Source organism: Pezoporus flaviventris, unplaced genomic scaffold (genome assembly GCF_033815535.1).
Source record: "Pezoporus flaviventris isolate CSIRO_AGI_PZ_B2104156 unplaced genomic scaffold, CSIRO_AGI_Pfla_v1 ptg000002l, whole genome shotgun sequence".
In the NCBI taxonomy this organism is placed as follows: Eukaryota; Metazoa; Chordata; class Aves; order Psittaciformes; family Psittacidae; genus Pezoporus; species Pezoporus flaviventris.
In genome coordinates this window covers 11,437,542-11,462,271 of record NW_026892550.1, presented here as the reverse complement: position 1 = coordinate 11,462,271, position 24,730 = coordinate 11,437,542, and positions in this window count along the sequence as shown.

Genomic DNA, 24,730 nt, shown 5'->3' with positions numbered 1-24,730 from the left:
TTTATTATCTTGGGGTTCATTCAATAAATGGATTTGGTGTGTGTATCACTCATAGTCCTTGTATGACCAGCATCCTGCAGTTCTCTTTCCCAACACAATGCAGTCAGCGCTCTATTGTCATTGCACTCCAGAAACATTTTAGGAAAGGAAGAAAATTGGATGTGGACCACATCCATCTGTAGATGGTATTTCAGCATCCAATGAATTCTGCATAGGGTATCAGAGTTTTAAAAAAGGGAGCCTAACCTTATGTTCATCAGCATGTGTGACAGACACATTTTTCTAAGTAGTTAGAAGTGGAGATCTCACTTCTGAAGCTTCATCCTGTTCCCTGAAGATAGCATACACTGCAGCCAGAGAGATTATGCAGAAGGTCATGCAGGAGGTCTGAGACAGCTGTACTAGAGATAGGATGGAACAGCAGTACATTTGTCACCTAATTTAATCCCCAATTAGTTTTTCTCTAACTTAAACTGTTTGGCTGCTTATTAACAATTTCCCTGAGCAGTAGAACCTAATTAAAACTTTTTCTTTTTTTTTTTTTAACATTAAGTAGGAAAACAATAGCAACAGAACTTTGCATATTTGTTACTTTTCTTTTTTTATTAGAACAAGTAACAAAACATAAAACCCAGGCAGTTTTTATCTTCTGATGAAAGGCGAGACTCATTTGAATGTGTCTCAGCAAAAGTGTTCTTTTTTTCACCCTCAAAAAAGAATACTAACCTTTCAATTTTATTTCATCTAAGCCCATTCAAAGTCTTCATGGTTTTAGCACTGGTATCACCTACACTTTCACACATGACTCATTACCTTTTGTACCACAAATATTTCTGCTTAAAATATGTCAAAGGTTGTTTTGTTTTGTTTTCCAAATAGACAATTGAGTGCTTCTCACAACAGCATGCAGGGCTTATATGTCACATCTAATGAATGGTGTAGTTAATCCTTAATTGCATATTTATAGTTTAGTTTATGGTTAAATGGAAGGAAAATAATTTGAAAGTACTTACAGGAAAGACAATAGCTTTCCTCAGGGATTGAAAGTTGCCAACATCAAAGTCTGTTACAGAAATGGATTGTAGGAAAAAAGAGCTACGATGCACAAGATTTAGTCTATATATAACAAGTTGTTCTTGGTTTAGTTATTAGTAAATGAGCTATTGCCATTTTCATTGCGTGACTAGTCTTATTTGAGAGGAAAAATGATTTGTACCTGTTTAGTTTAAACCATTTTGGAAATTCATTTCACTTGCTCTAAAATACGAATATAAACAGCAAAATTGTTCAGCTATCATTATTCAGATTAAATCAAGGTGTTATATTAAATTACCTTTCAAATACAGAAATATGTATTGACTACATATATTGCAGAAAAATAGTAAATAAATTAAATGAAAAAAAAATGCAAATAAACCCAAGAAATAAAACGCTTCAGCTTCCCCTTCTTGTACTGGCTTTAAAAATCACTACAGAGCTGGAATTCCTTCATCCATGTGTCTTTTGCAGGTCATGCCTTGTGCCTTAGCATAATACATGCTTTAGGACTCCCATTTGAAATTGATTTATGTCTTTATTTTCATTTTTTTCACATGTTCTCCTACAGTTAGAGTTTCTAAGTCTCTAAACTAAATGATGGTAATACTATCATTTGAGGTGGGATAACACATCTCAGGGCTTAAGTTCAAAGCCACTGTGTTGGGTGAAAATCACTTCTCTGCATTCTTGCTTTGACAATATTTCAGTGGTTCTACAAGGCTGTGCTACAGAGTAGAGAAGCTAACAGTGGGTGCCAAGCAAAGCAAGCAGTAATTTTACTTTTCTGAAATTGCTGGCCATTTGTGATATATCCAAGAACTGGGTTTAGATTTTCATCACTTGGCTGCATTCTAGACTCTTCTTAGAATTTAGAGATTAGATTTTTTGGAAAGAAAATGTTTTTAATATAGCAATTACTAACGTAATTCTAGTTCCCACAAATACAAATTCTTAATAGAGAATGTCCTTAATAGGCAGCATAAACTTAGTTTACCAAGATCGTCTTCAGTACTTGTGTTTAAAGTTGTCTAGTTAAAAGAACGAGCAAAACACTTGCACATTGTCTCCACTGGGATTTTACATCAAGTTAGCTAACCCTGGTATATAAACAAACATTTCTGCAGCAGTAACCCAAGCCCAGAGGATGTTTTTTTTTTTATATACCCATATACTTTGTCCTCACTCAAGTGAGGACTCAAGCATCTCAATAACATGCAGCACGTTTAGTAGGTAAGTGGTGTGCTGGAACAGGGGAATTAAGGATCTGTATGTGATAAAGCCTCTGGGACTGGCTTTGTAGGTGTTATTGAACAAGTTATTCTCCACCCTCTTTTCCCCCCATATTTTATTTTTTGCTTGGTATGCCTCAGATACTTCATCTTTTTGCTGGGACTTGACAGCGTAGTCTTCTGTTGTACTATGCTTTCAGAGCAGCTCCTGAGTAGGACTGTAAAAAGCAGGCTATTATTACTTCTTAGAGGAAGTATAGACTTTGAAGCTTAAGTTCAAAGCCTCTCTATTGAGGTGAAAAAGCACTTTCTATGTGTTGCTTTCCCTTTTTCTTCTGAAAAGGCAGTTTCAGCAACAGGATGTAGAGTAACTAAAAAGGTTAAGGCATTTTTTGACCAGCAATGTGTACTGAAAAGGATTTAACCTAATTCCTAATTAAGTGGTTTTATGAACAATCAGCAGAGCATTACAATTAATCATTATAAGAAGTAGCAAACTTGTAGTTCAGCCAAATGTTTTGGTACTTGAGGTAAGCATGTCATAAATAATTTCAACGAGTGGTAAAAAAAAGTTACCACCTAAGTCCTAGAAAAACAAAGCAGAATAGTAGCAGGGGAATAATCAATTTGAAGCTTTAAAGAAGGAGGTGGGGTCTTGTTCTTCATGCTGAGATTGTTTTCATTAATTACCTTCACCAGATACTGTAGAGATAGTCAGGATGTTCCCACCTTTACCTGATCAAACATACTGTTAAATATTTATGACTCATATGTTGTATGTGTTGCTTTTTTACTTTTTATTTCTCATACCAAATTTGGTGAGATAGTTTAGCCTGAAGAAAACAGGATGTTGGTCAGATCTGGACAGATTTTATAAGAAATTACAGCTCCCTAAAATAAAATGAAGTAAATCATTATGTGCTAAAACAGGAAACACTAAGTGGCAGTAGTTCCATTTATGAACAAGATCTCTCCTGAACAGATTGTTCCCCTTTCCTCTACCACTGTCCTCAGAGAACAAATTATGTAATTATAATATTGTGTTCCTATGTTTGTTAATGTTCCCTTAAATTGATACTGATGACTTTTCAGAACAATGTAAGGAAAAAACTGCTTTCACTGACAAATTAGACGTGGGACTTATGTTAAGGGTCAGCAGCAATGAAGAGAACAGTGAAAGTTTTTAAGGTGGACACAAATAGCTATAGGTCACACAGCTGAAACTACACATTCAAAATCACAGTGTCAGCCTCTGCCTTCTCACAGTTACCATATGCCTGTATCCATTCTCTATTCTTCATATGTGAAAATAAATTCAGGAATACTGTTAGTTTAAAATACTGCATGTTTTAGGTTTCTATATTTACTCTCGCATGGGCTTGGTGTGCATCAAAATCACAATTTTTCTTCACTGCTCATAGTTTTTTTTTTATCTCTGGTTATTCAGAGAAAATATAAATTTCCTTTAGTTTATTTCAGATGTCAGACACTCCTAGAAACTGAAATTCCTCTCTCGTTTGGGAACGTCTTAGGCACTGAAAGCTTAGGCAGGCACTTTTTGTAACAGTTGCTTTGTCAGCTCTCTGTTGCCTGTTTTGACAAATCTCTTGTGCAAGGACATTCTCAAGAGGCTGGTTAAGCTAGTTTACAACTGTTTTGTACCACTGGAGAGTGCCTAAGGATTTCTGAGATAGCTCAATGTGGACTTGAATATAAAGCAATGCAACACTCTTCTTCGTGTCCTGTTCCCCCCCCCCCCCCTTAAGTTTCCAAGTATGTTAATGAAGATTGAATATATTTGTAAAAGCAAACCAATATTTCACTAATACATAGGTATAAAAGGATAGCTCTGAATGCTTTTTTGAACATTTAAAATTGAGAAAAGAAACACTAAATCTGTGACCAGAGCTTAAATTCCCAGTAAGTTGTCATGTAAAACTGCATTGCAATTTGTAATGTCACCTACTTTGCCCACTGACTTCAAATAAATGACTGCACAGCCTAAAAATGTGCTATTACAGCACTTAAGTAAAGTTGAAAGCTCATCAGGATGAGTCTGTTTTTTTTCTCCTGCCTTAAAATGTAGTCACTAAAAGCAGTGCAAACATTGTCCTATGTAACTGCTGCCATAGCCTAATTTTTGTTTGATCTTCCTCCCAGTGTTTTTGACCCTAACATTTTTCTCCCTGATATTTAACCTCTATCATCTTTCTTGCTAATTAAGCTGGCTGTATTTTTGTCATATACGCAGTGAATAAGACAAAATGATCTTTCAGAAGTTGTCCCCATACAGAGATCTCCTTTTTGTCAATTACAGCCTGATGTTGAGAGTAACTTTCTGCATTGGTGAATATTTATAATCTGGCTTATGGTCATGGGTGAGGCAAGCAATGATTGACAATTTAAACATGAGTGAAACAAAGTAATAGAAAGAAATGTGTATAGATATAACTGTGTTTTAAAAGGAAAGGCAAATTTGCAGAAGCTCTGTATCCTTGTATAGGTGGTGAGGCTGCTCTTGTACAACAGAAACAGCTCTTTCAAAGTTGTGGTTTGTAGCCTGTCCCAGTGTCCTGTATACACTGTCACACTTCATCACAGAAAGTTAGGGCTATCTTGGACAGTGTATTAAAAGAAAGTGATATTCTGAGTGTTCTTTTTATGGGGCAAATTGATATCCTTGGTAGTCCTCCAACTCATCAAAATATCTGCTGAATCAGGACTGAACATGTATACACAGGACCTGAAAAATTACTGTGACACTTTATTAATGTTATAAATAATAAAAACATGGAATAATTTAATTGTCACTAGCTGCCAAAGTATAAAATTAAATCCTTAGAATCTCTGTTGGGCTTTAAGATCTGGGAGGACACATGTTCCCCTTGGGGCAAGTATGCAAACAAAGTATTGATTGTGCCAGGCTGGGATATGATGCTGGTTAATGAGGCTGGGTATCAAGGTACATGTTTGTATTGCCTACATAGTGGAAGTTATAACAGTTATTGTGTGATTACTGCACTCACATAAGAGGCTTAAGCTGCCTTCTGCCCCTGGGATATAAAGTGGTTTGGGATGGATATCTCAGTTACACAAAGTAATGCAGCCCTGGTTATTTGATTTCCATGTTCTTCACACATGGAAAGGCATTTGAATTTTTCACTGGAAGAAATGTATTCCAGGGGATGCATCATTTTGCAGTGTTTAGCAGTGGTGGGTGGTTTAAGACTCTGACAGGGTCTTATTCTACCTAGGCTGTAGCTAGCTGCCCTGTTCACTGTATAGTCGATCAGCTTGGGCATCAAAGGAGGAAGAACTGAGCAATTATTTAAAACAAATGAGACAGAGACTTACAATGGAGACCTGCAATGCAGTAGAATGGGCAGCTGAGGCACCCCATGTCTTTAGTGCCCCAGGTAAATCTTTCTGAGCTTCTGTTCGGATTTTTAGCAATCATATGAACTATTCCCCTTGTGGATCTAGTCTGAGATCTCCAGCATTTCATCTGCTCCTGTGCATAAAAATGAGCGAGACAGGTTTGTTGTGCATTGCCCATCTCTGTCACAGCATCAGCTTCATGGATTTCAGGGGAATTACATTAGGTTAGGATCAGAGCAGGGGAGAGAGTGAGCGAGGCCTAGCAAGGGGATCACAGATAGCAACATGCAGCCTACCACTTTTGATTTTGGTAGGCATGGCATTTATGTCAGTGTGCTGCATTTGAACTACACGCAGCATCATGTTAAGAGGTTTACACTTCATTAATATGTTAGAATATAGTAGAAAATCACAGACTGCAGAAAACCAGCATGGAATTACAGATTTTCGCAACTTCATTGCTGTAGAAAAGATGCCTGTTTTAAATAAAACCGTGTTTATCTTAAATGATAACTAGACGGCTAGTAATTCTTCGTGCACTTAGCAATGGCCAAAATGTTCTTCTGAGTGCAGCTTGGTCACTGAATCTGACCCAAATCTGTCCTCTGTTTGTATTATTCACATGCTCTTGAGACATTCACAGACACATGCAGACAAGTATTCTGTTTACCTGCTCATTTCACAAACAAGTCCTTTTATTTGTTATGCACATCAATGTGCTTATTCCTCTGAACAGTTATAATCCCTCATACATTTTCTTCTGTATGTTTTTCTCTTAAAAATGTCCCCCTTGTGTTTTTTGAAACACTTCCACACTGTGTGAAGAAATTCATGATTGATGGATGTGAAGTTGCATTCAATTATTGCATTCAATAAATACTAAGTTTTTACTGTTCTAAAGTGTTTTCATGGCTGCTTCTACACAACACTGAGGAGGACAATTGAGAAGCAGTGGAAATCTGCAGTAAGCATTGTCACTTCAGGAATCTCATTTTAACAAAGCCTGAAGTCGTCACCCTGTAACACTCCCTCACATATACATTTCTTCAGTGTCTTGAATACCAGCCTCTGGAAAAAGGAAAGACCCAGATGTAAAGGACTAGTTAATAATCACTGTATTTTAATTAGTCTGTAAAGTCCATAAACAAACATTTATCAAAACAATTAGCTTTTAACTGAACAGTGGATTTCCTTGAACACAGAATATACCAAAAACCCAAGAGCAAAACAGAAAGGCTCAGTTTGGGTAAGAAGTCTTATCCTCTGAGGGTTGTGAGTCAGTGAACTGAATAGGACTTTCTTGTTTTACAGCAGCTGAAATGTTGGTGATTTTTTTTTTTTTTTTGCATTTTGTTGTCCAAAAATGGTTTCAGCACTTGTACAAAACATAACTTGCTAAACAACATTTAATTTTCATCTTTGTTAACTTAAAGGTCAACTGCACATGCCATTGATTTCTTTTTTTCAGGTATATAGATAAATAAGTTCAACAAATAAATTTATTATAGATGATTCATTGAATGCTTGCAGTAGCACACAAGAGTTTAATTTTGACTACAATCAATAGACTTCTATATTTCCAATACAATGCACAGCTAAAATAACTTTGATACATAAACTGGGACTCATGGTCACTGACATTTTCAGTCAATAGCATTTTTGGAAAACAACAAATATGTTTTAAATCAACTACAGATTCACTGTTCTTGTTGTACAAAGGTAACTATTTAAGAATTAAAAAACATGCAGGAAAACAAACACTCCTCCCTCACCCCCATAACAAAAAATAATCTGTGATAATGTTTATTTCTTTTGGAGGATGTAATAATCACCAGTGTAGAGTAGTGAATTATGGTGGCCAAAGTACTTTATGGTGATAGCTTGAAAGCACTCTGATCATTTCCTTCCTGGTTTTCTCCAGCTACATAGGATTTTTTTTTCCCTAACAACAAAAATTTTTCAATGATTAGTCGACTGAGTAAATTTTAGAAACTTTTCCTTGGAAAATAACATATACCTATGAGTTATTGTCTACTCAAAGGAAGTTGATATACTATGGGTATTTTAGCTTCTTTTTTTTTGATTTTTCTACTGTAAGGCTGCAAAACAGAGCTGCCTTTTGTAGAAATCAGTTTAAAGGTGAAAGGTGAGCAACTTCTGAATATACCATTGAAAGCATTTGGGGATTTTTTGAAGTTTAATCTAACTTCAAAGTTGGTTCTGCTTCAAGTAAAAGGTTGGCCCAGATGATCCCCAGATCTTCCTTCCATCTAAATTACTTTATGATTCAGAATTTTGTTAGTCAGCTGAAGGTCTCAAAGACTGCGGTAAAGGTGATATCAATGAAAGACAAGGAGTACAATGTTTAAAAGTTAATCTTATCCCTCCAGATATTCTTTAAAAGATGGAAGCGGCCTCTTTTGTTGCCCTTATGCATTAAAAAAAAGGGATATAATCCCAAATCCCCCTGGCTCTAGTATAACAGAAGAAAGAGAAATTAGTTTTAACTCAGTGAAACTACTGGAAAGCTCCTGTTCTGCTTTATTAGTACGGACTGTTCTTACCATATACGTTTTAATATAGGAAATATCAACAACTTCCACTGTTTGCTAATCTCCTGGGGAACACTACGGAGGGCTTTCTTCCAGATCTCATCACTTACTGCAAGTTTTGCAACTTCAGATATGAAGTGTTTCTTGTCATAAATTGACAGCTCTTGTTCCACCCTAATCCCACGAGGCTTTTCAAAAGAAAAAGGAAATGTAACAATCAAATTGTGTGATAGGAAGTGACAGGTTGATTTGTAGCATTTAAAAGACGTCTGCTATTATTATTAGACAATTTGATTGAGTGGAAAAATGTAATTCTTTCTTCTACAAACACTTTAGTGCAATTTCAGTAACTGAATTGTATTTTACTTACATTTTATTCACTGGAAATTTTGTCCCTACATCCAGGAAAATAGCAAATCTCTTATGTCAGAACATTTATATAGCCCTTCCTTAGAGCTCTCCAAACTTTCACTCTTACATTGCCATTCAGGCAAACATGTGGGGAAGCCCTGGTTTAGATTAGATACTAAATTGTGTGTACTTAGTTACTGTCCTCTTAAATCATAGACTCATAAAACTGTAGAATAGTTAGGTTTGGAAGATGCCTGCATCCCACCTCATTCAGTTCCATCTGTCATAATTTAACGCCTCTCCCATTATGAGATATCTGGTCTCCTGTGTATGGATGAGTAGCTGAAAAGTGAGTTGTCTTGGCACATTCTGCAGATTACTGAGTGAAGACTTTCTGATTTTAATACCTCTTCAATTTTTGGTACTCAGTGACAATAGGTGGCATAGGAACAACTGAATTTCCATGACCTGGGGAACTGACCTGCTACCAGTATAGGATAAGACACATCAAAAAAGAAGACACGGTCCATGCAACATTCTTCTAAATGCCTTCTATAAAAAGATTAAACTGAATCTATTTAAAATCTGACATAAGTTACATGTGGTATGTGAGTCAATCCAAGCCATCCACAGCAACGATGGATGCCACCTCCACTTCACTAGAGGCAATAAGGAAAACACAGGAGAAAGAACCATATGGCTTTCTGTGTTGTGCATCTCTTACCTCAAAGATTAGAGTTATTAATAAATAGTAAAATTAATTCATCATTGTGGACACGTCTTTTCACTGTATTTGAAATCTGATGATTTTTATGGTTTGCTCCCAATTATTTAATTGATTTCATTAGAATTACATTGGGTTAATCTTGAATGCAGTTGCCATTAAATTGTATTTGTTTTGCTCTCATTGATGAAGTACAGACAACTTAATGGTGAGCAAGGGACACCAAGGGGCACCCAACTGGTCCTTCAGTTTTTCTGCTGTTCTGACTCTGCCTTACTCTACCCGTTTTGCTATAAAATTAACTGAATAAAAGCCATGTCAACAGCCAACTCTCAGGATTCAATCTCACTTTTTAAAAAAACAAGCACAAATGCCAAAAGTTCTGAAAAATAGAGGGAATAACCTTTTAGCCATTTTTAATCCAATAGAGGACTTTGGATCACTGCATAACTAAAACAGTGAAGGATGATGGAAGTTTCATTTTCCAAATCAATCATTTTCCTTTATAGGTTAAAAAAGACAATATCTTGTCTCGCTGATAAATGACTAAATATTATCCAGAACTTATAACATTTCCCAATGTTCTATTTATCTTCTTGTACCGAATGTATTTAATAGACAGCAAAAGAGAAAGAATCAAGACCAGGGAACAGAAATACATAGCATGTTATTGTTTGAAGAAAGGGCACATTCCTGCAAAATGCAACATTCCACTAAAAGTAACATGATACCGTATTTTCATGACATGAGAAACAACAATCAAAAGACCATTGTGAAATAGATTTTTCCACATTTCTTCAAGTGAATTCCATATTTACATAGTGAATATGTGTCAATTATGATTCTGTAGAAACTGTTACCAATTCCTACACAAAACCAATGAAGAGCTGAGGCCCCAAATGCATGTGTAATGTATATGCACATTATCTCTTGGTTTAGGAACTAGAGAGACAACACACCATGCAAAAGAAACCTCATAAGAAAGGGAATCTTTTGTCAGCAGACCAACTCTTGCCAGCATCTGGCTTAGATGTCATAAACTACCTCTTTTATTTGGCTGTACAGGATGTCTGGAAACCCTGAGAGTAGGTGGCTTGAATTTCTCATTAATCTGTTGTACATAGAACAACAGTAAGAGCTAAACCATAGCCAGATGAGTGTGGCTCTTCATCTCTTCCTGCCATCCACAGGCAGTCTTTAGGAAACCTAGGAACTGCATTTGCTTCTGCATTTGCTTCTCCTCCATGCTAATTAAATTTCTTGGTTGTAAGGCAAACGTCTTGCAAAACTCAAAAAACTTATGTGAGATACCAAGTGTGTAGTACATATTTTCCATAAATCGGGGTACCTTTTCTGCAAAGTTTGACTACAAAAAAATCCTTCATTATTCAACAGCTGTGGCTGTAAACTCAGCAGTCGTCATTTTATTATAACATATAGTTCTCAGAGCTATTAATATGAGTGGTGCAACCACAATGAAGGTAAATGGTTAGACATGAAATGTGAAAAACAGCATGAGAATAGCTCCAGTTTGAAGAGGACCACAAAGATATTTTGCAAACTTTTTTTTTTTATGCTAATTTTATATATATATATATATATATATATATATATATATATAATGAAAGTGGGCCTTGTTTGAAAAAAACCACAATAAAATGTGCTTATTCCTGGCCAGAGGTGTGCATATGTGTTGTAGCACTTTCAGTTCTGATCCCTGAGACATCTAGGCATTTTGATCTGATCTCTATAGCTAATAGAAAATGTGAAGCTTGTGTGACATGTATATGTGCTCTGTGAATTAAATTTTTTTCAGAGCTGATTTTTCTAGAAAGAAAAATAACACAAATAAATGTGTGGGAACCTCTGTAAAGATGAACAGAAGAAAAGATGGCCTGACATAAGAATTCCTATGTTTTTTTCTATCCTGGGTCACAAGCTGAACATCATATATTATTCTTCTCTTCTGAAACTTCCAAGTTTCCACTGCAGCAATTATAATATATTATGTTGTGAACACTCCAGAGAGTGTTGTGAAGAATGAAGTCTTAAGATAAAAGATTTCAATGAAGGCTCTAATTTGTGGGGCATGGACATAATAATTCTGTTTTAAACTCTCTAACTCCCTGTCATCTGGGAGACAAGGCTATTTGTGAGAAACAACATTTAAATGGATAAAACTGAATTTCCCCCTCATTTCTGTCCCTCTGCTGATAACTCAGTTGGGCCACAATGCAGCTGCTACTGCATTACCCACTTAAATGAAAGAGGAGAATTCCCCTTACTGAGGTAATTAGTGTAGCAAGTAAAGGAAGACTGCAAAGCAGAAATCAGACTGGATGATCATAGTATTACCCCTAATCCTCCTGGGTCTGAATTTAGGTTCATTTCAAGATGGCAAAATACAGCCCTAGCTCTTCAGGGGCAGAGCATAGCCAAAGCATTCAAACATGCAAAATGAAACTGTTCTGCATTTTTGCATCTAGAGAGAAAGACTTCTAAGGTCTAGAAAGAAGTGATACAAAATTAACTGTAATTTTATAATAGTACATAGAGTCAGAAAAAAGCAGAATGATTGAGAACTATACAAGTAACACTATAATTTCAGCTAATGTTTCCACCCAAAAGTGCCATTTTCAGAGCTAAACCACCAGCCACCCAAGAAACATGAAATTGTTCTTGCACAAGAATATTCAACTCAGAGTAAAGCACAACAAGCTACCTAATTATATTCAAATCAGGCACTCTGAAAAGATTTTACGCATAGGATAGATACTGAAAAGTAGTTACCCTGATACCCCACAACTATAATTATAATCTAAATAAGCAAATAATGAAGCAGAGCAACGGATGGATAGTTCTGTATAAAAGCAATTTCAGATACTGTAACGTGACAATGATGATGAGCTCAACTCACTTAGGTTTTGCCAAATATTTGGCAAAACCTATTGGGCACCCAGAACATATGTTTGAAATAACAATCAGGAATTGTAATTTTATCTAGAAGGCACAGCACTGTGACACATAGTACACAGCATGCTTGATTAGGGGAAATCTTTACTAGGTCTTTAAGTAGTTCAAAACCAAAAAACTAAGGAACTAATGCAAAATTTGTAACCTGTTGTCATATTGCTTTTCTGCAACCAGATGTGGCTGTGGCAGATTTTAACCCACATGACAACAAAATATATACTGAAACCAATTGGCTAAAAGCTCCTGAACTTCATAGGAGACATTTCTCTGGTGTCAGTGGCAATTGTATGTATGAGTGGAGACATAGGCATAAGGAGACAGAGAAAGCTATTGAATGGTAAATATTAGACAAAATGTATACAACTGCTTATGAAAAACATATTCTCATGTCGTGACACATAATTTTTTGAATTGTAATGTTCACAAACTCTATCTCAAAATATCATCCCTTTTATTCTGTTTTCTTTTTGTACAATCTGGCACAATGATCTCCTGAGCATGAACTGTGGGGTACCCAAGCATGCCTAGCTATGAAATCTGGACATTGTAAAGGTAGTTGCATGTTGGTAGATGTTTCTAAGTGCTCCAGAGGAGGATGTGTCTTAAATTCACTTCTCTTCAAGGCAATTGCCCACATTATTATTAACCCAATATGACTTTTCTTAGCATATTTTATTTAGCTTGCAGATTGCTTACAAGGGGTATACTTAGGCTGTTTTCCATAGCTCAACCGTTTACATTATGTGATATTCCTTTAAATCACTTGTTACATAATTAAAAGAAAATAAGACTGCAAATGATGACAGTAACAAAATGTATAAATCTACCTTTACTTAGGGTGAGCTAGTCCTTGGTTTAGGAATGTGGTCTGAATGCAGAGTAGAATAAAAGCCTTTCCAGTTCTCTCCAGCTCTTCCTATAAAGCACTCGATACAGCACACAAAGCAAGACAGGTACCTCCACGTGACCACCCCCTGGACTTCAACAGAGTAAGAAGTTTTCTCATGTCAGGCAATTCAAAGTGCTCCAAAGGAGTACATACCTAAAACCTCACCAACTTTTCAAGGTAGCCAGCTGCCTTAGAAAATCTCAAATGAATAAGAAAACTGCAGTTGTGATGGCAGTGCCCGCAGTTTCCATGATGTAGAGAAGAATGTAGTGGTTAAAGCATTTGCACAAGAACCTGGAAACTTGAATCCTGTCCCTGTCTTACATAATATACATGCCACTGCTTAGAAGTGCTCATACAGGCAACCATTATTCGAACCTTCCAAAACCAGATGAGTTAATCCATGCTAGAAAAAAGCAAACAAAAAAATGGGGCAAAACCAAGTAAACAGCTATTTAAAGGCATGCTTAAGGACACACTTTTTCAGTAATTGCTCTTGATAAAGGTATGCTGCAATCTGCAGTGTTATGTAGAGAGACCTGAGGTAGCTGTAAACATGCTGTTCTACCACCAACAGTCTAGTCACAATAGCATAGAGCTCTTGGCAGCTTAAGATGTCATGACTTCTGCTACTAGAAAATAATTTTGCTGGATTCTGAAATTGTTCTTTTTCATAAGAATGCTTCTTCTGTCTAAAAGTCTGACAAGAAAACAGAATGTCTTTCCCCTGATTTAGCCCTGGTGAAAGAAAATCTAAAATCAAGGGAAATGTAGTTCATGGCACTTCCTAGCATGGGGGTTGAAACAGGGAGGTGTCAGTTCTGGTGCTGGCTATTCGGTTGTCAAAAATGAAAGGGCGAAATACTGTAGTCTTGGCCAGAAATAAGCAGGTAGGAACAGCAGGTAGGAAATCCCCATGTTGGTGTTGCTGCTTAAACTCTTTGATATGACAGTCTCTAAAAACTTAAAGCTAATTAAGCTAAGGAGTGACATTTTTGGACCTTTTGAGGGTGTAGCACAGCAGTTTCAAACTCACAGATTCAAGCTCAGCTGCAGGGAACTGGAGCCTTTGCACTTTTAAGAGAAAGCCTTTGCACAGGGGTCTGCTGTGTTTTAACTGAACTTTTCTGAGGGTCCTAATGTCAACAATCCCTCAGCTAGACATGAGACTTCATGCAGAGAGAAATGTCTCTGGGCTGGGGAAGGAAGGCAGAGCCATGCCTAGCACAGCACAGAGAAAGTCTGCTGACATTACACAGGCATGAGGCACTCCACGTCTGATTACAATGCAGCATTCCTGCTGTTTTAATAAGAGTTTTCCTCTTAGAAGAAATAACTAACAGTGTCACATGGGGAGGTGAGTTTCTCACAGCTCTCAACAGTTGACACTTGTAAATGACTTTCACGAGTGACCTAAATTAAACTCAATGAGACCCTAACGCTCACAACTTCGTAGACCCCCTCTGTGCATGTACAGCTTCGTCTGCATCATCTGGGCAAGTCGTTTGACTCATTTAAACATAGAAGTGCCAACACTGAATTAGTTCCCACAAATACACATGTATATGGATGCCACTTTCTGAATGTTGGGCTTTGGCCACCCTCACTGCTTCTTTGCTGACCTCATTCCTGAATAGCACACATGACAGAACTGCAAATCAGTGATGATTTATTAGAATAAGATCAGGGTTAGAAGAATTATACATGCACTTAAAGCACAACTGGCCTGGAAAAACTCATGAAAGCATATAGGTGTTACTATATTATAGTCACAGAAACTGAGGAAAATTGAAATTCAGACTTGTCTTCCCTGTTCCCATCGTATGATAATTTTGATAGTAAAGTCATCCCAAACTCGTCTTTTCAGGATAGCTTCTTTTAATTACCCTCTTCAGTATTCCTCTAGCTTGTGTCCTGTCTGCAAGTCTTTTTATTTCTTTTGCCTTCCATTTTCCTTTCTCATCCCTTCAATTCTCTTGTTCTATTATACTTTCAAAAGCCTTTTATCTTATGTCTACAAAAATCTGTCTCCTAAGGCACTAAATCAGCACTTGTGGAGGGTGATCCTCCCCTGACTGCTGTTGCTGAAGTGCCAGTTCAGCTCAGTGGGAGGCTGGTGGTCAGATGGCAGAAGCAGGACACTTTTAAAAACTGTGATTCTTCACTGTCCCTGTGGAAAGGGTGGGCTTACAGGACCCAGAGTAGGTGGTTCTGTTTATGTTCTTGTATTAAAAGTTAATGTTGGCCAGATTTGTTTATTTGTAGTGTTATCAGTGCGGTTTGCCCAAGTCCTGAGTATATTGATTTATAATATGCTTATCAGAGATAAAAGTAATGTTTTCAGTAGAAACTGACACCATGTGAAATTTCCTTTTCTTTATTTTGTCAGAAATTCTGATGTCAGACTGTGGCTAAATAGTGTGAAGCTGTGAATATCTGGAGAGAAACTCAGGCTCACTTGCGCTTTGATGTTAGTGAAAGACACTGTTTCAGTGGTGTTTGCTTGGGGATGGGAAGCAACACTGCAAGCTGTGGCAGTGAACCTGGACTGAAACGGAACCCGGAGGTGGAGGCTGCAGGGAAGGTGTAGGTAAATCCCAGTGGAAAAATCTGCTCCATGATCAGGGATCTGTAAAGAAACCACACACGGAATTGGAAATCCTGAATCCTCAGGCCACATGGGCCCTGAGCATACCTTGCAATGTGAAATCCCAGTCTGGTACTATTATTGGAAGGGTTTTTGTGAGTTATGCCTATCCAGAAAAGCTGCTCTACTCTTGAAATTAGTAAGTCATGTAAAAACAAGCACTGGAGTTCTGCAGGTCCATTAGTTTATTCACAGAGGTATTTAAGTGTTGCAAGAAATATTCACTACTCAAGAGTAAATACTTGGGCCTCTTCTTTTTTCTTTCCAGAGAAGAAAAATATACGCTCTAAGAAGTTGTTAGTGGCATTGCCATGAGAAGGAAATTTCTGATCTCAGGTCTACAAATATGAACGTAAGACTTTTAGTGTGTTATAGTGATACTAATCTCTCTTTCATTTCTTGTGTGGAGAAAACTGGAAGGCCTTGCAGAACAGAAGTGAATGGATTATTTTATACTACAATAATGAATTAACTTACTCTGCCATTATCTAGATTTTACATAGTTTTTATTGTTAGAGCTTTCAACAGAGGGGAGATTAAATATTCAAAACAATATACTGTACTCTGGGCATATTTCAGCCAAGAGCTTATGAGTGTGGGTACTTAGAATTACTCTTTATTCTATTTCCTGCCCACACAGTTTCCCTGATCCATTGCTGAATATGCCTTTTCTGTCTTTTGTTCACCGTCTTTTTGCTATAGCAAAAAACTCCCTGGGAACACAACTTCTATTGTCCCAAGGCCTCTTTTGAATACCAAGGGCACTTTGGCTTCACGTTTCAGATGATAGGTAAGATCCTTCTTGCCTTTTTGTGCTCCTATAGACTGATTTCAGCACCAAAGAACATGAAATTCTTCCTGGAGATAACTCTGAGATACTCTGTGGTTAGAAAAAATTATGCTTTAGGTCAGTGAAGACGAGATCTAAAGTGGTTTGCCTAAGCCTTCTGAAGTTGAAAATGCTCTGACACTAAAAAGAAACAGTTTAAAAGATAATAAGTCAAGTACATTTTGAACTTACTTTGAAATTTCAAGGTGTTATTACTTCTGACTAGACATGAACTGAAAATTAAATGCATTTTATTATTTATTAAATCCCATTTTCCTATGAAATTAACCTGGATAAAAATTGTCGTAGATCTTTGAGCAGCAGGCATTTCTGCAACACTGTGTTTACTTCTCTGTCCCGGGTCCCCTCATATCCGTTCAACATAACTGTTACCCTTGCCCTCTTCTCAATACAATCACACTTTTGTACCACTATCTGAAAACCAAAATTTCCTGGTTCCATCTCTTTGAATACCTCAGCAGTAGACTTAACTGCAAGTCAAGAAGCTGGCGTCCAGTAACCAAGGGTCAGACCTTTTAAAGCCACCTGAATTTTTATCAGTGGATGCATAATGTTAAGCAAAAGTCATTGTAGAAATAACCTTCAAAATCTGTTTCTGTTCTCATCTGAGGCTTTTTAAAACTCATTTCCCCAGTGTTCCTTGAAGTCAGCTATCAGTCAAGGAAGTTTCAGTATTTCATGGAAAGTATAAAGTTCAAGGCAGATTTCCTATAACAAACGAATATAAGATGGTCCAATGACAAGTCAATATTTGGAGCTTTTACATCTCCATCTCTCTAGACAGTTCTAGTGCTCTTACCACTTTCATATCAAACTGCTTTATAGTAAGTCCTTGATCATCTTCTAGTTTGATCAAAACAAACCTAGCTTTGATCCTCTTCCCCATATGTGAGTGAAAATGAAGAGGTCTGTGCAAAAAGGATTTAAATATTTCATCAGTGGCAAAAACTATTGTCAGTATCCTTTCCACACCTGGGCAGCATGTGATTTTTTTACTGATTCTTTTCCATCAAAAGTATAATTCTTATTTTGTACATTTTAAGCTTTTCAAAATTACTTCCAGCTGAGGCAAACTTACAACAGCTTTCCTGGCTTGGAAGTTAATTTGTTAGGATTAGGCTATGTACATAAAAGGGTATTTGTACAGTAATTCCAGAAGCTGCATTGAGAAAGTAAACACTTTATATACAATGAGTCATATCCTAGGCTGCTGAAGTCAATGGGAATTCTACCTATTAAATTTATGAAAGGAGTCAGTATTTCACTCTATACAAATATCTAATATTTAAAAAAATTAATTTAAATATAGGAAAACCATGCCAAAAAATAATCCTTATGTTGACACAGAAGTAGCTAGAAAAAGAATAAAAAGTTTATCACATAAGACAAAGAATTGAATCTGTTATCAGAAAATGCCATCAGGAAACAAAACCAGCAAACACCTTGGCTTGCATTACACTGAACCTTGTGTGTAAGTTACTGTACCTTCCAGCAGAATGCAGACTACTGAAATAAATTAATTTTCAGGAAGCATTGACTCCAAATAAAACTATTTAAAAGAACCCAAAACATTTGCAGCTTCCAAAACTAACTGTGGGTAGGATTTAGATACCTGCATCGAAAATCCAAAAGTCCTGCTGCACTGTGGCTACAGTCAGGAGGCAAGCATTGTTTAGTCTAAGATTTCCTCAGTTACCTGCATGCACATGAGTATCTGTTTCCAAACATCCTGGAGCCTCAGTTATGCTGGGGCTCTGGTGTTGTGCTCCACCAGGCATGGGCACCCATGGCAAACCAAGCTCCCACCCACAATGTTAACTGTAGTAGGAAGGACAGCAGTCAATATCCAGCAGTTTCAAAACAAGCAACCCTCCCAAAAATGAGTGTATGATTGCTGTCTGAGGAGCAGAATATATAATGAATTTCTGTTTTGTGAGTAGATTTTCAAGTTCGAGTTGCTCTAGGTCTTTCCCTTTTGCTCAGAGCTCCTAGATAAGCTCTTGAATCTCTGGGTTCTCCAGTACTGATTTAGAGACGAGATCCATCCTCTAGGGAAATCCACAGACACTGTGTTCTCTGTTTAACTTCCTACTTTCAGTATGCTGCTAGGAATGAACGTCTTTCAACTCTTCACCTCTTTTGAATTTGTTTAAAAGCTGTTAACATGTAAACTGTTGAGAAACACACATACAAGTTTGCACACACGTGCACAGAAAGGGGTCATGATTTCCTAAGTGGTTTCCACTGTGAGTCAGGTTGTAGGTACGCATTAAATAATAAATGAGTTTATTTTCCATGAGGACTTATATAGAAACTTTTTCTGTAAAGTAACATGGGACTTGGTGTTGTAATGCTGGAAGTTTCTCGTACTGCAAGGGATGGATGAGGTTATATCTCCACTTCTATTTTTACGGTTTATCCTTTTAGACTGCTACAAAGTCAACAACCTTGTCAGCTTCTGTTAAATGCAACTACTTGCTAAAACCCGTTTTTTCAGTGGAGCCTGGCATCTTTAAATGTTCAAGAAAAAGGGCACATCAATATTACCCCCCCCTTTGATGTTTATTGACAGATGTTTATTAAAATGTCTTTGTTGTCTTCCCAAAGTCATAAACACAATTTGTAATCTCCAGTGTTTTAAACCAGCATAGTAGTTCCTCCTCTTTCTTTCATCCAAATGTCATATTACCATTATTCAGAATTGAGGTTTGTACCCCTATGAGATGAGATAATGGTAGGACAGACAGACCTAGTTAGGCTGAATCAATTTGCAGATAATTTTTATAAATATCAGAAAGAATGCCCTCCAGACTAACAAAGCAGTGGCACACCCAGTGCTTGTCATTTGTGCTGCCTGCCAGTAAAATGTTTTGGTTGCTTAGGCACAGACAGGCCCAAATTAATCAGGTTTGACTAAGCTACATCCTAGCTAAATCCTTATCTTCTGCAACATTGATTTCAAAGCCTACAGTAGTTATTTCATATTTTATCATTATTTAAAGCCCTTTGAGGGAGTACCCTAATTTCATAAACATATTATGCTTTTTTGAAAGGAAAAGTGAAACATGCTGCAGGGGGAACCTTTGTAATTTGTTTTGCTTACAGATATGCTGAGTTATTTCTGCTTCATTGGCAAAAAAAAAAATATAAAAAAGTAATAAAAATAATCCCAGTGTGCACAATTATTTCCTGGCAAGAAACTGTTATTTTTATTCAAGTAGATAGCCCAGATCTAGATCTGATCCTTCAAAACTGTGGGCCATTTTCCCCAAGTCTACTTACCATATAGCAGACACCTGGGCTGACTCTCACCCTCTACTCAAATTCCACCTGTGTTACTCTGGACAAATGGAAGATCTGATGTTGGAAAGTTACTGTTTTCATTAAAAATGGACAAGAAATTCTTTGAGCACTGATGACTGTAATGAACCATGATGCTGCTTGGTTTTATGCATCAGGGTGGCCTGGTTATTTATAAAAGCACCAGTTCTAATTCAACCACTTCTACAGCTCCTGTGTTTATTAAACCATCTTCCTTGTAGATTTTCCAGTGTGCAACAGGAAGCAGGGTTATACTGAAGGGTTTCCTTCAGTTCAGGTATCTTGTAAGATGTTCTTTGCCTCCACAAGTTCCTATTGTTATGAAGCTTGGAAAAACTAGAAGTTTTTAATGTGTCTACCCTGTCTCAGGTTTTACTGAAGTAGGTAATTTGACTGAAATAGGAACACTGATTCAAAAGGTGGGGGGAGGGGATGACTCTGACAGATGCAGACAACATAATAGCATAAGCCCTGTTCCCTTAGGAAGAAGCATCTAATAAAGAAATCCTGTTCTTTCCCAAACCAAGGAGAGAGCTGTCAGTTCTTCTACTGAGGTCAGAAACCACAAGCCCTGCATGAGCTGCCAGGTAAGCACAGCTGCAAGAGAGAAGGACCCAAGCAGTAAATATCATCCCTTGACCAGGAAAATAGTTTCAAAACACAAGGAGAAGAAAGATGGAGGGAATCAGGGACAAGAAAAGATTAGAGACTGGGGAGATATCAGGTGGGAATTTGAGTAGGCTGAAGCCAGATATTAAAAATACAATTTGCTGCGGACAGGGCAAAAATGCTACATCTGAGAGAGAGGAATAAACTGGAAATCACAATGACATTTGGAAGTAATTGTATTGAATTTTATGGGGCAGAATTCTTGTTATAGCACACAGTTTGTGACAGAAAAAATAGAAAACAACAACACAGCTAGATGGAGTAGGCGGATGGATGAGTACATTGCTGATACACTGTGCTAGGGAGTGTTACCTGTTTTTGAAAATTGTTTTGGCATGTGGGGCTAGAGAACCTGTTGAATGGATTTTTGAGTAATATGGGGAAAGGGTAGTGGCTTTTCTTTTGTGACTTCTGTGTATTCCTTGTAATATCTCTTTGTTTTTTTCTTATTTATGGATTTTTACTCCCTGCCTTTTCTAATCTTTCCAACTGTTGTTTCTTTTTGGATTTACTAGTTTTTCAATAGCTACTGCAGTCTGTTACCCAGCCTCTGTGTTAATTTTATGCAAAACAGACAGAAATGGTACTGAAAATGGAAAAAATAAGCATTTCCATTTGATCTTCTCTTTTCTTTCTTTTTTTCCCTTGCATTTTGATTATCATTTCATTGACTACCATTTTCTGCCTTGCCTGCATCACCTGATGTGAATTTGATCAGTGCTGTTTATGTGATTAATATCTCGATTAAATGAGACAGCACTGGGAATTTGACTGGGTTTCAAAAATGTTATTACCATATGACTCATAAGGGGTGCTCCATTAATCAACAGGCAGTAGAAGTAATATCTTCTCAAGGTGTGTTACTACTGATATAAGTAGAAACAGGCAAAGGCTCAACAACAGGCTTCCAATGAAAAGAAAAAAAAAAAAGGACAACAAACCCAACAACACACCAAAACTCCTTTTCTTGAATATTCCTTAATAAAACCTTAGCATTGCTATTTCATCTTCTCTGGTAAACATGCACAAAATGGGTTCTACTGTTAAAGTCAAGATTATGCTAGGTGTCTTGGTCTCAGTTTGATCTTGTAACTCTCCCTGTCTTGGTTGACTGATCACTTGAATAAGGAATCTGGATGTTCTTACAGTACTCTCCTGGGGGACTGGTTTTTGCATTGTTCATTGAACCTGAACAGCAAACACCCACCAAAACCTTGAACAAAAGTCTCATTGCAAATGTTTACACTAAGGCAAACTCCTACTTTAATAAATGGAGGACTTGTTTAGGAGAAGATAGTAAGTTTTAAAATGGCTGACATTAGGACAGGGACAAATCAATTCAGAGTGCTGGACAGTCACGGTTCAGGAGAACCAGGGAAAGAACCGTGATTATTTTTGTTCTGTCTGGCCTGTTCTCTAGAAAGAAGGAAAATACACTGCCCATTATTGCAAACTGATAATCTATTCTTCTGAACAGAGGCATTTGGTTGGCTGATGCAGGTTGAGTTTTAAGATGCCCAGCAAATTCAAAAGGTCATAACTCATTATCCATGGTCCTCTGAGAAATCACTCATTCCATCTCTGCAGGAAAATAGCAAGAAGGTATCTAACTTTTAAAAAAGACTTTTTTTTTTTTTTTAAAGAAGATATTAAAAATACAATAAATATAAAGGCAAAGGGCTTAAAATGTTAACTGCAGAATCATTTCCTCTTGCTTAATTTTCATAGATCAGACTCTATTGATGAGGAAGCAGGAGAAGAAAGGCAGCAGGTAGCCAGCAGCAGAGAGTCAGTAATCTCACTTGTGACTGTCAGTGCCGGCTGTGTATGGAAAATGCCAGTCTGCCAAGAGCCAGCAAAAGCCTCAAGAGGGCAAAGTATTCCTAACGGCTGTGAAACTTTAGAAGCAAACAAAAATATGAAAGGGCAAGAGCCCTGTATTGTGCTTTTACACTCACAAGGACTTTTCCCAAATGCTTTTGAATCTCTTTTAGATTTGAAATAAGTTTCAAAGCATTTAATGAAATAAATACTGCTGTGAACTCTAGAGAATGCACAAGATACCTGGGTTTTACTTGGATGTCGAAAAGCAGCAAGTGCACAAGGCTTTGATCCTGCTCATAGCAATGTCAGTGGCTCATGCACATTGTGTATGGAAGCCTTGACTCAGAGTAATTGCAGCCATTATTAAAGAGGTTGCTGCTGGTGTTGAGTACTTCATGTGGTGTAATTAACAGAGCTGAAGTGTCCCAGTCAGCAAACTTCAAAAAGTTTGGGGTTTGGGTTTTGTTCAAAGAAGATCCAATATAGATGCCTACAACATTGGAAGCATATTAAATCTTGATCAATATCCACAGTGTCTCAGTAATTCACATCATAACATGTGCTGCTGTAAGAGCTCTCCTCAGCAGACACATACTGCACAACCTTTCCCTCACATCATTCTTTTCCTGGTCTTCCATCATTGGAAACATGATCAAACCAGAGCAGAATTGCATGTCATTTTCAGTCCTGTTTCATTTTTCAGCTGCTAAACAGGCCGAAAGATAAGGTTTTCCAGCATATATCAAATAAGACTCCTGATGTTGTCTTTTATTCTAAGGGTTTCCCCTCTCTCTCTCCAGAGCCTGTAGATAAACTACCAGGGGCTTCCTGATCACACAGGGCTTTTCTCCCCTCTTTTCTTCAATACTATGATTTTAAGAAAATATGAAAGTAAATGAAGGCAAACAGTAGCATCTCTTACTACGTACTGGGGGCATAGGGGATAGTTGTATTTTGCTATAATGTTAATTATATAGCTGATTGTGTGGTGGGAGGCCTTCAGAAAAAAAGAAAAACAAAACAAAGTAGCATGACGAGGAATGAGATGCATACCAGATAAAATGTTCTGGCAGAGTCTGAAGTTTCACCAAACCTTGGCTAGGATTTTTTGCTACTGTTGAATGAATCAGCCTAACTGCACTGCTATAATCCACAATTTACTCCAACATGGGAACAGAATCCATGTTTCATCTCTGAAAACAAATGAGAAAGCAGTGGGCAGAAAAATGCCTCTGAAGTGCTAATGTGCTTCATTATTAAGTTGACTAAGTTAAGAAACTAAGTTGAGGTTTTGCACTGAGATTTGAGTCATTTTCCCAAAACTATGGCTCATGTTTATCAGTTGTCACAAACACTGGCACCCTTTCCTTTTCATTCCAATATATGCTTTTAATCTTCATGTCTCATAGTTTCCTTGGAAGGGTGTCTAACTGCCTTCTTCCTTAGCTTAGCAAGCACTGCAGCTGTCTAGCATGTTCAGGAAATAGTAAATCCACCTTTTTGTCATTATTCTTCTCAAGGGCTATCAATTAGATCTTGTAACCTTCAGAATTTTGTACAACGGATGTGATGTACTTCCAAGACACCTTCCTTTCAGCTCATTTTTATCATTAATTTCATTCTTACCTCTACTGGCTGTAAGGGATATTATTCAGCTCCTCTGATGGACCAGGAAGGCCTAATTCTAACTTCAGTGCATGTCTGAAACCCAAAGCAGCTGTGTTCAGCAGCACAATGGCAGATTGAGAAGCTCCCTAGGTGCAAATTTAATACAGCATTGTAAGTCTTGCAAAGTTTCAGTTTAATAACATGATTTGATAAGACAGATGAAATGGCTGGAATCATCAAGAAAGGGAGGAAGGCAGTGTAGGACTGTGAAGAGGAATCTAAATGAGGTGGAGGTCTCGTGTCTGAGAGTGGGATGCTGCTACAGTCTTTATTTTTGGTGTTCAGCATGCTCTGCAAGGGGTGATAACAGCATTTAGATTACAGAAAACAGAACAGGCTATAAATTGAAAGAGCATTTTCACTAAAATATCGATGAAATATGTTTTCTGTTTCTCTGTGCTAAAAGCTTGTTTCAGTAAAAATTTTCCAACCAGCTCTAATAGCAGGCAATAAAGCCCATTGTATTGAACTAGAACAATGGAAGTGGTTTTATGATACATGTTATCTTAGAATGAAGGAAAAGTACTGGAGTGAACTTGAAGACTGACAATGACTGCGGAACTAATAATGTCCCTGAGAAATATTTAGATAGATTGGAGTTGATTAACACAGCCGGA